This window comes from Zingiber officinale, chromosome 6B (assembly GCF_018446385.1).
Source record: "Zingiber officinale cultivar Zhangliang chromosome 6B, Zo_v1.1, whole genome shotgun sequence".
NCBI lineage: Eukaryota > Viridiplantae > Streptophyta > Magnoliopsida > Zingiberales > Zingiberaceae > Zingiber > Zingiber officinale.
The window spans coordinates 101819771-101837111 of NC_055996.1; the positions used below are offsets into that span (position 1 = coordinate 101819771).

The 17341-nt window shown below is 40.3% G+C and overlaps 1 long non-coding RNA gene across 1 annotated transcript; it reads left to right on the forward strand.

Moving 5' to 3' along the window:
* On the forward strand, positions 1–717 carry LOC121990484. Its single transcript, XR_006114605.1, has 3 exons — positions 1–292; positions 429–486; positions 578–717. It is a non-coding gene; the product is annotated as an uncharacterized LOC121990484 (long non-coding RNA).
* The last annotated feature ends 16624 nt before the right edge of the window (positions 718–17341 follow it).

Sequence of the window (17341 nt, forward strand, 5' to 3'; positions counted from 1 at the left end):
TTAATTTTTTATCCTTTAGTTAATATATTATTTAATTATATAAAAAATAGTAATAAAAATTTAACCGTCAAAGCACTATCTAAGCATTGCCTAGACGGTAGACGATCACTAATCGAACTATCACCGTTTACCATCATTTACAACTAGTATTTTCTTAATTATATTTTACACTAGTGTCTGTATGTATGTATGTGCTGAAGTGTGTCTAAAAATAACTCGTGATCTTTGATTGGTTAGTGTGAAGGAGGAGTTGTGGGGAGAGGAGCCTTTCATTTCTAATCGACAAAGACGGGTGAGTGTTATCAAATTTCTTCTGACATACAACATGTTTGTGATACTTATTTCTGCTGCTGTTGCCACTTTGATTCATCTGGTTTCATGTCCTTGATAGTGACTGACTGTTATTTTGTTATGTTTTGACCTTGTAGAGATTCACCTGTGTGGATATGTTATAGAGCTAAATGTGGTTGGAAAGGTCATATACCGGTATTGCCCTCCTACTGTAATTTACACATTGACATTACACCACCATAAATCTGTTCGTAAATCTGTGCACTTTTGTCAATCTTGCTTGCAGGTTTATGGAGATGCCAATACAACATGCATGCACTAAATAAACATGTCAATCATTGTGACAACTCTTTATTAAAGATCCAAAAAGGCTGAGTGGGTGTGTTTTTAATAACACACAAGTGTTCTGATAAATACACTGGATATGCCTGCATTTAGTGTAGCATCTATCTGTATTGTTTGTCTTCAAAGTGATTTAAGATGAATTGAATTATTTATGGACTTTGTTTTAGCTTTTTTTAAAAAGAATTTTTTATATATAATAGTTTGATGGTATTGGGCTATTGGCTAAATCAGGAGGTTTATTCAAAAATTGATCTATAGAATATTAGTGCTGTTGAGATTTGATTTTTTTTTTACATGTTAAATACCTATAGAATTATTTAATGTGTGTCAAAGTTAAGAGTCTTGTTTAATTCTTAATGTGTCCCACCCGACCAATATATGCATGAACTCTCAAGCTTAAAAAAAATTAAAATAAAAATAATAAAAGGACAATTATATATATATATATATATATATATATATATATATATAACGAACATAATATTTTTTTAATAAAAAATAATTCAATTTGTGCTAAAGCTACGAAATAGATTGCTTAACTAACCCTTGTATAGTTGTATTCCCAAACTCATTTAGATTAAGCAATGCAATATTAAAGTATGCTTATGCAAAACTTAATCCCCCAATTAGTAAACAAACATTTCAACTTTAGTTCGGATGTTTGCCTCAGAGCTCTGCCATTTTAGCTTGTTTATGGTAACACTAAGTATGGTGACACTTTGCACATATTATATATATATACACACATATAATACACACACGGTCTTTGACTTAAAAATAAAATAAATGCGGACCCAAGAGGTATAGAGGAGTAGAATTTTTATTTAAAACTGTCTCATTTTAATGAGGTTATATTAGAAGTTTGTTGACGGTGGAAAATAAAATAAGATCAGGTAAAATTCGAAAAGACATCCTTGCTTATTGGATTTCTCTTTTGTATGTTTTACTTTTCTAATATATCTTTAATTTTTTTTGTGCTATTGTAGTATATATAAGATTATAGTTGCAACACAATCATAACAACTATAATTTTATAGTTGCTACAAAATTATAATTGTTATAATATAATATTGAGGTTTTCCTAAACACAAATAATTTTTTTCCTTTTCTTCTTTAACTTGAACATGCATCACATTATCAATATGTTGAGGGGGCCCCATCAAACTTTCAACCATTTTCTCACATATAGTATGAGGCAAAGAAGCTGCATAACTAATATGAGTAATAAATACACATATTTTTCCTTAGTTGTCTTTTTTTTTTTTAATTGTCAAATCCTTCGTTAACTAATGCTAAGATATTAGATGAACTAATATCATTTAGAAAAAAAAAGAAACAATCAAATATTATGCCTTATTTGTTGAAAGCAAATATTCCAATCAATGGAATTTTTAGAACCATTTTTTCTGAAATTAATGATTATGACTTCTAAATTTTGTAGCCAGATACTCCAACATATTTGGTTGATAAGGTCCCATTTTAGATATGAAAATCTTATCTCATCTCATATATTAACATGATATTGACATATTTATTTTCTTTTTTCTGGATCTCATTCAATATAAGTAGAGCATGACCAATGGTCATTGCTAGGAGAAAAAATTGAAGGAATTTGGACACTAGGAATGAGAAACTCTCACTAGATTAACGTTCAATTATAGTAGGAATTGAAATGTTTTCCCTAGTATCTTTCCTTTGTTCGTAGTAAATTGATGTTCTATTTTGAAATAGTTTAAATTATAATCCTAAATAAATAAGTAAATAATAAACAAGTAATAGTTTATTAATGACTCAAAGAATTATGTCGGGAATAGCTTGAGCTTATTCTAAAATAAAATCTTAAAATCTAAAGCCAACGGAATTGAAAAATAATGATATTATTCAGAAAAATAATAATAAAATCAAGTGCAGTAAAATAATGGCAATTGACAACCCAACAAAATCAAATTATAAATCATTATTTTATAAATAATGATAAAATATTGAACGCGATGCTTTGGCAATTGGCAGCGAAGCTGCGACATGCTTTGGCTGCTCCATGGCAGCCATGACAACCAAAGTTGGGAGGTGATTACTAATAAGTTACAGTAGAAAAGAGAAGAAGAAAATACTAGAGATTTAGGATTACCTGTTCAACTGTCCTATACTATCCTCAGAGAGATACGCATATGTCATGAGGGCCAATGCAGTGGTGCCGATGCAGTGAAGTCACTCTGTGTCTCCATGGTTGGACATCAGGCGGTACACCTTCACGGTGTCATTAGATGACACACTGCGTGTTGAAGATGAGGAGGAGTTGAGCGATGGGATAAGCAAAATAAAGAATTAGATATTGCGCATAATTTTTTTTTTTCTAGGAGGGGGAGGAAAAATCCAATATAGCCCTCGAATAGATCCATCTCTAGATGAACTCATTTTATGATAGTACTGTTGAATATCTATTTCCTTTGTATTAATTATTGATGGACATGTATCATACTGTGGAAAAGGAAATGTCTCATCATATATGCTAGTATTAGGTGAATCAAGATATGAAGATGATATCCCACGTGCTCTGACAACCCACATATTGTGTCAGCGTAGGTATAGTCCTCCATAATGAAGCCCATAAGGCCCTTGGGTCATGAGATAATTGGACTAAAGGTAAAGGGCTTGCTAGAGCATCGAAGCACTAAGGCTAAGTGAAGATGAGTAAGGTGGGCCCGATGGCTATGAGTGGCGCCTCTTCGATCGGGTGGATCGATTGGGGAATAATGAGGTGCTTCACTCGATCAGATTGATCAGAGGAGAAGTGGAGTTTGCCCGATTAGTGGGATTGACTAGAGTTAAGTGGAGCGCGTTCGATTGGTAGGACCGGTCAGGGAGAAGTGGAGATCGAACTGCGAGGAGTGGAGTGCGTTTGATTGGTGGGACCGACCAGGGAGGAGTGGAGTGCGTTTGATTGACGGGGCATATTGAGGAGGAGTGGAGCATGTCCAATCAATGGGACCGGCAAGGGATGAGAGGCAAACCGCGTCAAGAGTGTCACCCGATCGGGTCTAACATGTGTTGACTTTATCTTGACCTTGGCCTTCACCTAGACATGATGCTTGACCGTCAAAACATGTGAAAGCTTCCTCATACTCACCGTACCATCTTCCAGTAGAGATATTGAGGCGGCAGAAGTGACGTTAGGCAGGTCAACGATTCCCAATAAGGAAAGTAGAGGCAACCATTTGACAGAGAAAAGCAGGGACCCGACAGTTTCAACTCTTCTCCATCTTAGTTTCTCTCATAGGGGATGATGATTATGGCTTGCTCGCTGACAGTCAACTGCATGTTTGTGCATCAAAGAGGCAGGAGACAGTGGGGAGAAGATGGGGCATACGTTGGTCGTTTTTTTCCTGCGATATATAGGAGCGAGCTCGGCTCATGGGTAGGCCCGGACCTGAGATGAGGCCCAGGAGGTGAGCGTCTGAAGCTCATTTCTTAAACGGGCTCAAAAATTAAAAATTTATTAAGCCATTAATATTAAAATTTTAATTTGAACGAAAAGTGATAATCTCCTAATTTCGTCGTGAGTTCCTCATCCCCTTAATTTTACCTATCCTCATCTCTTTCTTGTGACTTCGCTCCTCTTCCAGCTGATTGCCACTAGGGGACCAGCCGCTGTTGCCCGCGCTCTCTCACCTCGCAACATCGTCAAGGTGATCCCTCCGCCTCCCATGACAGGAGCCAATGCTCCATCACCATTGGTGATTGGCAACTGACGGTGATCGGTTCGCCCCCTTTTCCTTGCTTGAAGCTTTTATCCTTTCTATGATTTATCTCGGCATCCTTGTTTTTCTCGGAATCGGTTAGGTTTCTTTGTTACTTCATTGATTTTACTGCTATCTGATTCTAAATTTGTGTTTCATGTTAGCTAGAGCCCTAGAGTCAATCATTTGATGATTGTATTGTTGTATCATATTCTATATAAATAAAGGCATTTAGTTTTTAGTTATTATACTTACTTGTATTGGTGCCAAATAAACTAAGTATAATAACGTCCTTGAGTAGAAGGTTCTTACCTATATCAATCGATTGGTTGAATCGATAGTGAGATGATATAGGGAACACTACTCTTAATCATTCATAGTCGAGTATTAACATTCAGGGACAATGTTAATGCAATAAGACTAGCATGTAGGTCAACTCGATGACTTAATCTCACAAGTCATGGATATAGAGATATCAAGTTGACACATGAGTATGCATTAGAGAATGTATACTGAATGACCCGCCATGAGAAAGTATCATGGATCGTTATATGAGTGTCATATACTTTCTCATGTGACTATTAGTATGACTACTAGTCCTTAGATCTGAAGTCACCATGGATCCCTACATAAGGAGTTATGTACTTTGGTTTCGTCAAACGTCACCCGTAACTGGGTGGACTATAAAGGCGATTACTGGGTATGTAACAAATTATGCGGAGGGATGTGAGTGATGTAGATGAGATCTATCCCTCCTATATGACGGGAGAGACATCGGTATTCTTGATAGAGTGAGACCACGAAGTGCATGGTCATGCCCAAATGAGTCAATATGAGATATTGAGCATATTTGATTTAGTGAGTCTACTTGGAGTTCAGGATTTAGATTGATCAAAGGATGACACGGTCTATGTCTCACATTGATCAATCTAGATGTCTAGGATAGAAGGGCACTTGTCATATATTGTGAGGAGTCACAATTAGTAGTCACAAGGTGATGTTGGATCTCAACATTCTTGTAACTTGGATAGTAATGATGTATTGCTAGATACCGCTCATTACTTATGGTCCTAAATGGGTTTAGGGGCATTGCCAACGTTACAAGAACCTATTGGGTCACACACAAAGAACAAGTGGATGGAGATTAGGTTCATATGATGAACCAAGAGGATTAGATTCATGTGATGAATCAAATTGGATTAAGAGTAATCCTAATTGGGCTAATTGAGTTGGACTCAAGTTGATTCATGTGTTCAATGAGTCTAATTTAGATTATGACTCATTGAATCAATTTAATTAAATGAATTAGATTCATTATATTAAATTGGCTTGAATTAAATGGTTGGATTAGATCAACCATGAGAGAGATTAAGTCAAGTTTGACTTGACTTGAGAGGAAGAGGAAGAGTCAAGTTTGACTTGACTATTTGCCACATCATTAGTGATTTGGCATTAGGAGGACTAATGATGATGTGCCACATCATCAAAGTGTGTCACCTCATGGGGGTTACAAATCTATTCTCTTTAATGACCACATTTAATGAGAATGGGGGTTACCTTTTTGGTTTTGAATGAGAATGAATTTTTCATTCACTCACATTCACATCATCTTCTTCCTCAAGCTCTCTTTTTGCTCCTTCTCTTCTCTTGGTCGTGGGTTTCAAGCAAGGGAGAAGAAAGGAGAGTGAGTCTAATCCAAGAAGAAAGGTTAGTGAAAGTCACATAGAGATTTTTTAGAGGAGTGTGTTCTCTTCTTTTCCTTTCTTCTTCTTCCAATCCCATCTGAGAGCATCAAGAAGTGCTAGCACACTTGTGGTGTTCTCTTCTCCATCCTTGTGTGTTAGAGAACACATCTTGTTCGTGTGGATACTTCTAGAGGATTGTCTACGTTGACAATCTTGAGATCCGGCACTTCCTTGGACGAGCGGGATTCGAAAAGGGCACGCATCAAGGGTAATTTTCTAAACATATAGATCTAAGAGTAGATCTAGTTAGTAAACTCGTACATGTAAAATTTTGTTCTATACTCTTCGCACGGATCCGTTGGCTAGGGAGTTTCGGGGTTTCCGCGACGCGAAAAAGCGGTTTTCGCGGTCCGAAAAATCCGACATTTCACTCATTTATCCTTGAAAAAAATCATGTTTTTTTTCTGAAGCTTAAGATTGTCTTAATGGTAGATTTGCCTCTTTTTTGTAGCAAAAGGTGGAATCTGCCACCCCAATGGCTTCACACGGTCGACCCCATGACTATCTGTGAGGAGGTAAATCGGGAAGCTGTAGTTGGCTAGTGCGAGTAGAGCTTTTTCCTTAGCTTTGCTGAGATTCGAATCTTTGTCATATTATGGCAACTATACCCCGCACTAGCCAACTTAACCTTGCTCCAGGGGCAGATTTGCCTCTTTTTTAAACTGTGCATATGATGTGCATCTTCCTGATACCTAATGTATTAAATTCCTCAAATGCTCAATACTTACTGGTGCATTAAAATTTGAGAAATAAAATAGGAGAAAAGCTTGTATTTCTTGAGGGAAGAATATCTACATTATAATTCCATAACATGCTATTTGCTGAATCCTAAGAAATTTAGTTAACATTTTACAAAAATGTATCTTGATATTCCTATCGTATTAAACTATACAATTTCCCCAAACTTAGTAGTTGAACAACAGCTACAATTATGATATAATTGTAAGCATCGACAATTCGCCTCTTTGAACTATTGAAAATAAGGAAGAATATGATGATGTTCGTTTTTATTTTTCACTCTCGATGTTTAGCAATTTTTTTCTTGCAGATTCATCAACATGATTGATAAATTTACTATAAAATCATTCTCACCGTAATTCAGATTCAGATGCGTTTATTTTGCAAATGCTTATAATTCTTATATTTGTTGGATCGAAAGCGCTAAAGGAGGGGGTGAATAGCGCTCGTGGCTTTCACTTTCGTTTCGGACGATTAGGAGTAAAACGCAGCAGAAATATATAAGATAATTGCAAACACACTAATACCAAATTTTTTACTTGGTTCGGAACCTGGGACGACTCCTACTCCAAGGCTCACGCTCGTTGAGCGTTTACTTTGGGCAATCACTATAAGTTCATAAAAGTTACAGTTTAGAATACAGTAATTAAGTACAGTAAGAAAATATACCAACAACTTAAGAATAGGAAATCTGAAGGCTTCAGGTCATCGGTGTCTTGCTACAGCTTTATTGGATGGTTCTTTGAGCAGTGCACGGAAGATAAATCGTGTTTTCGTTGTTCTCCAAAGCTGCTGCTCGAGACTGTCTTATAAGGCCTGTGGAGGGCACCTCCAATACCATGGAGGGCACCCTATCTATGCCGAATCCGCAGCGTGGATGAGCTTCGACCAAGTCGCTGCCTATCCACCTGAGGGCGCCTCCAAGCCCATGGAGGGTGCCCTCCACCAACGTCCAGGGCACCCTTTCTTCCATGGAGGGTGCCCTCTGCCCAGCATCCAGGGTGCTTCCAGCTCCATAGAGGGCACCCTTTGCCCTGCTGCGTGGAGGTGTTCAGCTATTACACACGAGGCGCCTCCAACCTCCATGGAGGGTGCCTCGGGTACTGTTCATCCGAGGCTTTACATCCTTTTCGTTCCTTGCAAGAAGTGTTAGTCCAAAATACAATATATATCCTGCACAACAGAGTTAGGCATAATAAAATAATGTTAAGATCAATATTTGACAGTCATCGGACTGTCCGATTTTGACTTCAGATTTTCGTCCGGAAATCTTAGGTCGAACTGACGCCTAATGTTCCCTCACCGAGGAACGCGTCCTCATCTACTCCACTCAGGAGAGTTTACCTGTGGCCAAACCGGTCCTCTAGACCGACTAGACTTTTGCTCAGCGCCTGAGGCTCCAAGACTTTCTCCTGGACGTCCGCTCCACGACCTGCCCAGTCTTTCACCTGGTTCGCGACACAAGGACTTTCCACCTAGAGTCCCCGACTCTAGGACTTTTACCCGAAGCCCTCGACCCGCCAAGATGTTGGTGCGAAAAGCATCCGACGATCGAACCTATATTTTGATTATGTCAAAGGGTTCAAAGTTAAGGTGTTTTGTTTACTAATATGTTGAATGAGCATTGCAGGAAAAGTCCTAAGTGTACTTAGGCAAAAGTCCTAGTTGCGATTAGGCAAGTGAAAAATCCTAGGGGGTGATAACCCTAGGTCATAAGGGGTGGTAACCCTATGCGGAAAGTCTTGGCGGGTCGAGGTCTTCGATCAAAAATCCTAGGGGGCGGTAACCCTAGGTTGAAATCCTGGTGTCGTGAACCGGGTGGAAAACTGGACGGGTCATGGACCAGACGTTCAGCATGAAGACCGGAAGACTCGAGCGCCGAGCAAAAGTCCAGTCGGTCTAGAGGACCGAACTGACTAAAGGTAAACTCTCCTGAGTGGAGTAGGTAAGAGCGCGTTCCCCGGAAGAGGGAACAGTAGGCGTCAGTTCGACGTAGGATTTTCGGTTGGAAATCCGAAGTCAGAACCGAACAGTCTGGAGACTGTCGAACAATTCATTTAATAAATTTATATGTGCTAACTTTGTTTTGCAGGATATGTTTGTGTTTTGGGGCTAACATGTCTTGCAGGTACAAAAGAACAAGGTTTTCCCTCGGATGAAAGTATCTGAGGCGCCTCCATAGAGCTTGGAGGCGCCTCGGGTGCAAAGGGGTAAGCAGGCTACGAAGTGGAGCTGGAGGCGCCTCAAGGGAGTCTGAGGTGCCTTGGACACTGCCTTTGAGGCGCCTCGATGGTTGATTAAGGCACCTCCAGGCTGGATAAGCAGCGGGCAGTGAAGACTTATCGCAGCGCAGGAAGAGGGATAACTTTTGTGTTTGAGGCGTCTCCATGGGGCATTGGAGGTGCCTCCAACAACCTATTTAAGGCTTCTTCGACTAGCAGCTAGAGGCATCGATTCACAAGCAACCTTTCTGCATCCAGCTGCTAACGAGAAGTTCTGACAAAGCTACAGCAAGTTCCCGACGACCCGACGCTCCGATTTTGTTAAATTTTATGTCGTCGGTATAACTTCTTTTACATTTCTTGTAATTCACCTTGTACATCTTTTGCGCTATTATAGTGATTGCCCAGAGTAAATGCTCAACGAGTGTAGGCCTTGGAGTAGGAGTCGCCCAAGGCTCCGAACCAAGTAAAATCTTGGTGTGCTTTTGTATCTTTGTATTTTGTTTTATTCTGCTGCTTAATTCTCGATTGTTTTACGAATCCGAAACGCGTGCAAGCCACGAGCGCTATTCAGCCCCCCTCTAGCGCGGTCTCAATCCAACAATTGGTATCAGAGCGGAGTTGCTCTGAATTGGTACAACTACCGTTCGAGTATTTTTTTTCGTTCGTTTAGGATAAAAATAAAATTCACTGTCATCTTTTCACCACTGGTCCGTATTAACAAAATATCACGTTTTCAAAAATTTGTGGTAATATTTTTTTAATATTATTTTTTATTATTTTATTATTTTTTCTTGAAATTCCTGAATTACTATTTTTATTTTTTTCCTGCACTACTAATCCAGGATTAAGTCCTGGGACATTCTTTCCATTTTTTTATTTGTGTGCGAGATTCTGCTTTCATGGCTCTCCAAGAAGGCTACAGTACAGCTCGACCCTCGCTTTTCACCGGGGACGATTTTGGCTATTGGAAGAACCGAATGGAATATCACCTCAAGATGCAAGTCGAGATGTGGATCATTATCCAGACCGGTCTCGAGCTTCCACGTGACGGCACCGAAGAACTAGTTTCATGCATCAACTGGGACACCAGCATAAGGAAGAAGGTTGAAGTCAATGCCAAAGCAACCTGCATGCTACAATGTGGGCTGACAACGGAGGAACTCAACAAAGTAGGACCCTTCTCAAGCGCCAAACAGCTATGGGAAAAGCTGATCGAGCTGCACGAGGGCACTCCCGATGCTAAGGTAAGCAAACGCGACTTAATTTTAAATAAATTATATAACATCAAAATGCAGGAAAGTGAGACGGCAAGCCAGCTCCATGCACGCATCCAGGATCTTCTTAACGACCTCCACGCAATTAGCCAGAGAATAGAAAATCGTGACATCATAAGGTATGCGCTTAACGCTTTTCCAAGGAACACTTTGTGGGCATCCATAGTTGATGCTTACAAAGTATCCAAGGACTTATCTTCAATTAAATTAGATGAACTGTTCTTTGAATTTGAATTACATGAGCAGACTAATGCACGCCCAGCCGAGAAGGGTATTGCCTTAATTGCAGATATAAGCAGAACCCGAGAAACTAAACCAAAGCGTAAAACCAAACTCGAGTCCAAAGACGAATCAGACGCAGAAGACGACAACGAGGCTATTTCCGAACTGGTAAAGCTCGTATGGAAGATATGCAAATTAAAAAAGGTGACTCAAACAAACACGAAGGACAAGATTGGAGTCACCTGCTACGGCTGTAACCAGAAGGGGCACTACAAGCCTGACTGTCCAAATAAGAAGCAACAAAGAAAGAAAGCATTAAAGGCAACTTGGTCCGAGTCGTCAGATGAATCCGAGTTAGACGAAGAAGAACCGGCAAGCTTCCTCGCATTACCAGTGCAAGCAAACATCGTCGAAACCGAGTCCGAGTTCGAGTCTGAAAGTGAGAGCGAGTCATAAACCGAGTTCGAGCGAAGCCACGGATCCGCATCCGTTTCTGAAGGACCAAACCCCACTGTAAGTTCTCTTGTCACGCCCCCAAAGGAGTCTCTGCCAGACAAAAATCCGGCAGCATCTCCCCTGTACCGGTGACAATCTGAAGCATCACTACAAGCAAAATACATCAGCCACATGCGGCTGGAATATTTATATACACAACCACGCAGTTATAATAACAGCCTACTCGGCTGGAATGAAACAATTACAACCACGCAGTTATATATAAAACAGCCCACACGGCTGTACAAAAATACAGCGGAAAAACGAAGGAAAGCCCACACAACACAAATAAATACAATGCATGCCGGCACGGCTTAAACACAAATACAACACCAAAACCACAAGATAGCCACATGGCTACACATAAATACAATGCCAAAAATAATAAGAAGATATACAAAAGAAAACAAGCGCGGTCTTCGGATGTGACGTAGGACCCGGCAGACAGGATACTCCGAGCGACACCAACCATCTACAAGCTACCTGAAAACATAAATGTATACATACGGTGGTGAGTATAGGTAACTCAACGGGTAATAGAAAAGACAGTGCACGGTCTACAAATAAAACATGGAGATCAAAAATATACAGTCTCAGTAGGGAATAAGAACATGATCATACTATCATAATCAATGCATCTGAACATACCTGACATAAACTATACAAACCACAACTAACATAAGGACAGATACATACCCAATCTGGAATCGACACATGGTACAATGATCAGTAAACTCACTGGATCTGCAACAGATATACCCGTGACACCTGTGCAATATAAATACGACTGCATATACATGTAAAATAAATGACATGTATGCAGCATGACAACCAAATGCAACAATCATATCGCAAACAAATGCAACATACCACAAACACATGCAACTAGTATCTAGTAGGCATGTATGCAAATATAACCCCCAGATGCACCGTGCATCATATGCAAAAGTGCATGCATGCTCCATGGTCACCCCCGCCACCTCTCCGAACACCACGACCCCTGTATGGCCGAGAGACTTGGGTCTGTGACGACTGTACTACCCTCCAGCCCACTATATAGTGGTCGAGGCGGACAGTCCGCTAGTAGCTATCTAACTACATAGCATCAGGGTCCCTGACTGCTCACAACGCCGGATCTCACTAAACCTCGTGACCGGGTGGCACGACAGGACTAGCAGCAACTGCTCCAACTTCCACTACCCATGAGTGGCCGAGTGTGCGGTGCTAAACCAAACCAACTGATGACTCTCTCACCACAAGGGAGACAATGGTCATCAGATGCAATGAATGATGAACATGATATATATATATATAATCATCATCCATGCAACAACCCCAAACCTCATAAATACCTCCAACATGAGTATAATCGTCATGATACCTCCACGTATCCCACCAAACATATGTACACACTACACATGTATAATCAACCAAACATCTCCAATAATCCCACCAGACACATGTACACAAAATATAAGTACAATCAACATGTATCCTCCAGTAAAAACACAACAGACATGTGTGTATACCCCAAACATACAATCAACACAACTCCTCCAAAAGTACATGACCAATACGTGTGTACATACAACATGCAAATGCACGGTCAACAAGATGACTCCTATAACACATCCCCACCTATGTACAGTCAACATCATATACCTAATCAGCATAGTAATACCACAATCCGACAATCCCTACAAGACATACTCTATACGTGAAATCGCAACCGAGTAGATATCAAGAGTAGAGACTGTATATGAATTAAACAGATCATCACAAGGGTCAAGCATAAGTATCATGCAGGAAAAACAGCAACCGATCATGATATAAGATAAAGCAACCTAATTCATCCAACAATAACCATGCACTAAGTACAAGAAAATCTACATAGAGCCAAGGAAGAAATACCCGTCTTTATCTGTAGATCAAGTCAAACCATCCCATGTCGAGACGCTCGTCCCGAATCCAAGTCCTGCGATCATATAATATATTTAGCTAATTACATAGGTAACAAATAGCTAAATAAACTCCCTAACCAAAATTAGGTAAACCCTAATCGAAATAGTTTACCTAATTCCTTAATCCAGCTCCTGCTAGATCCAAACATAATCCATAATCCAATAATCCATCCAAAACTCACTAATCAACACATCTTAAACCCAACAATAAATCTATTCTCTTAATTACCAACCCATCACATAATGATATCAACCACAAAACCTATCATAAGCTCAAATCTCCATCATAACTCCACATCAACCCAACAACCAAATCATCAACCTACCTCATCTGATAATCCAATCCAATTAGTTAATTCTTCTTGTTAACATGCCTCAATTATCTAACTCATAACTCATCCAATCTGAAAATCCTCAATCTAATATCAATATGGGTTAAATCAATACATCTACTCACCACTAATAAATCTAAGCAAGCATAAAACCCTAGGTTCCTTAGAAAACCCAATTTAACAACCTACTGATGGAAATAACAGAGATACATCCATAGAAATTCACTTACCTTGAGATATGGCTACAAATCAAGAGCTCACTGCCCTACCAGCCTCTGTCCTGAAGCTACAAAAGAATGCACACACCAATTCTTCCAAGAATCAGTCCAGAACTGACCTATAACGCTATAAGTTGCCAAAACCCTAACCAACAAGACAATTCTTACCTCAATCGGAACCCCAATTCTTCAACCAAAACCGCAACAGCCGCAAGGAAGGCAGAGAGCAGTGATCAGCATAGAGGAAACTCCACAATATACTGCTCCAATGCTTCCTCTAATCCAAAACAGAAAGATCATCACAAGCGAAACCCAATTACACAAGAAACCTTGAATTCACAGAATTTCCAGACCAAACCTTACCTCAATTGATCACCTCCAGATGATGTCGCGTGATCCACTCCAGCTGGTGACAATCCGAACCACTCTCCTATGCACAGATCATGAAGGAGAACCGAAAGGAACCGATCGGCCAGGAACGGCGTGAATCAACTCCCCCGCCGTGCCCTAGACGCCGACGCACTGCCGACTGCGAACAAGAACGGCCGAAGAGTCGACAACTCAGACGGAGCTAGCTGGTACCGTCGAGATCCAGCGACGCTTTCCCTCCGGTGTCGCGACGAAGACGAGATCGCGGGTGGAGAGCGCTCTCCGTCGGTGTCGGGTTGTCCACGCGCGAGAGAGAAAGGGAAAGGAAGAGAGGAAGGAAGACTCCATGCCTCGGGAGAGAGAGAGAAGAGGGAGACTTGGCCGGCGGTGGTTCAAATGGCGCCGGCGACATCGAGAGGCGGAGAGGAGAAATCGCCGGAGAGAAACCGCAAGGAAAGGTCTCGGGAGGAAGAAATTCGTGCGGTGTCGGGAAAACGAATTGGGAATGAAAGAAAAAGATATAAGAATTATTTACTTAGGATTAAATTTAATCAAATCCTAAGTTAATTCCTCAATCAATTCCCACTTAAGGGGTATTTCAAATAGGTCTCCTTTGTACCTCGAATTTATCCCCTCAAAACGGGTCATACGGACTCCGTTTAAATCCCGAAATATTTTTTAAAATTCTAGAAAAATCCAATAAGATTTTTCGTCTAACAATATTTATTGTTTAGTTTTTCGATATTTTACATTCTCCCCCACTAATAAAAATTTGGTCCCCAAATTTACTGGTCAACTCAGGAGTCCACACTCAAGAGTATCATCCAAGTAAAATGAACAAAACTCCCACCCTGATGATCAGCCTCCAAGTGAATAGCGATGAATCTGTGAGCTATGAACTCACCCTACTCTCGCTACTTCCACACTATTTCCTAACCAACTGTGGGCGAACCAACTACCTCTGAAATCCAAAATCCACTATCATCAGATCCTCCAACATCTGTATAGGGCGCTCAAACTATCCATCAGTCTGAGATGAAAATCTATACTAAAGTGAAACTCCTAATCCAAAGTCTGCTGTAACCATAATCAAAACCATGACATGAAATCACTGATCTCCATCCAAAACCATACTCAGAGATACATCATCCAGTCCGGTAATCCCTCTAGAGTATAATCCTACTACTCAATCCAAAAGAATCTATCCTACAAATCAATAGCTAAGAAGCAAGTCATCACCCAACCATGATTACCCAAACCATCATATCCCCTCCGAGTCTTGGGTAATCCCACAATAAGATCCATCATAACATACTCCCACTCCACTCCAGTATCCAAATCAACGGAGGCAATCCTACTAATCTCTGATGTTCCGCCTCCACTTACTGACATAATAGACATCAAGCTACAAAATCCGCGATGTCTTTCTTCATATCGTTCCACCAATAAGAGTGCTCCAATGTCTCCACATATCAGGTGTCACTCGAATGTATCGCAAATCCAGATCAAGGTGTTTCCTGCAGTAACTCCTCCCGGATAAGAAGTGACTCGAAAACACACACAATCTCCCATAGAGATCTATGAATCTCATTCCCATCACACGATAGTTCGATATACTGGTATGAGACTGCTCCGCTCATACTATATCGGAACTGCACCAAACTCCAAGTACAATACATCTGTGTAGAGTACAAATCCGTCTACACTAGAAAGTACAACTAAGACAGTGCAGTTAACAACTTCTCGTTTCAACTCCTGAAACTGAGCTCGTAAGCGTCTATCCAGGAAAATTCCATACCCTTCCTACACAGTCCGGTCAACTGTATAATGCTGGGGAAACCCTCAATCAATCTCCGATAATATCCATCCAGACCATGCACGGAACAGCGAATCTCCGGTATAGACTACGCCTACTCCCAACTGATAACAGCCTCTATCTCCTATGGATCCACCGATATCCTCTACTAAACACAACGTGTCCCAGAAACTCGTAAAAGACAATCACAATACGTACTACTAACTTCACATATAGATGTTCCCGTCGAAACATCCCTAGAACTATGCGAAGCTAGTGTACGTGAACCATCTCGGATCAGGAATAGATCATAACCTCATCAATGAAGACAATGAATCTGATCTAAACCCCCTAAACACCCTAGAAATACCAAATACATCAAGTCCATAAAAACATCTAGGGCACTATAAACCTAAATGGTAACACCAAGGACAACAGGCTTATTCAACCGTAAGATCCCCAACAACAAGTCTATAATCGGATCACCAACTACAAATCAACAAATCCATATAAATCACAGGTATACTACACTCCATGTCACTATCAATATCAAACACCAAATAATAGATCATCAAAAGACAACATATCACTACACCTTATCTCCCTATATCCATCAATCAAAAATCGTCCTCAACATCAATCAAACCTGATAACTTCATGTACAATGATAGAGTAAAAGGAAAGCATCCAACCTTCAACCCCCACTACCAACATACTAAATGTATCCAAAAGGTCTGCCAAATCTCATCATCTCATCTTTTTAGATACTCATATATCCATAATAAAAGAAGATCAATCCAAAGTCAAAGGGTCACACAACCTTTTGACTAAGAGTACCCATCTAGAAAGTATCTCCACAATTCTCATAATCATCCCATAAATGTCCCTCGATAAATATCGATAAAAGGTCCAACCCTCTAATCTGATATATGGACTACAAGATCTGGTAAAATGATCACGTGGTCAAGGTCTTGAGCCACCTGATAGAGACAATGTTAGCTGAGCTGTCTAACCATCGTCTGGTACCCCATCATACTGTGATTGCTCCATCTGAGGTTCAGTAACCTCCAGTATCAAGCAATGAACACAAAAATAGAGGAACACTATCACTAAACAACTGATCAAAATATCTGTCAATCGACGCTCTACCCCTCGAAGATCATCATATCCGAATGTACTCTCCAAGTTATACCCTTGTAACGGTTGTATCTCAAAGTGTTAAGCACGTAGCTTTACACTTTTCCACCCCGTGCGGTATCCTATCTGAATGTACCTTCTAAGCCCCCCAACCAGGTACAGACAATCCATAGTCAAAGTCCCCATAGAATAGGATACATCGATCCTCTATAGACTGACTAAGCCGATAATGGTATACGACCAATTCAGTCCTTTCTACACCGGTACAAGTCAAAATATCTAACCGAGTATGAAACATCCCAAAGATAGGAATCTCTAAAAATAGAGTAAGTCAGTCCCCTACTGGTCGGACCAACAAAATAAATCGATCATCTCCTAACTGATCCAGTAAGAGTAAATCAATCATCCACTGATGAAACTAACTAAGGTAAATCGATACACCACTACCCAAGTCAAC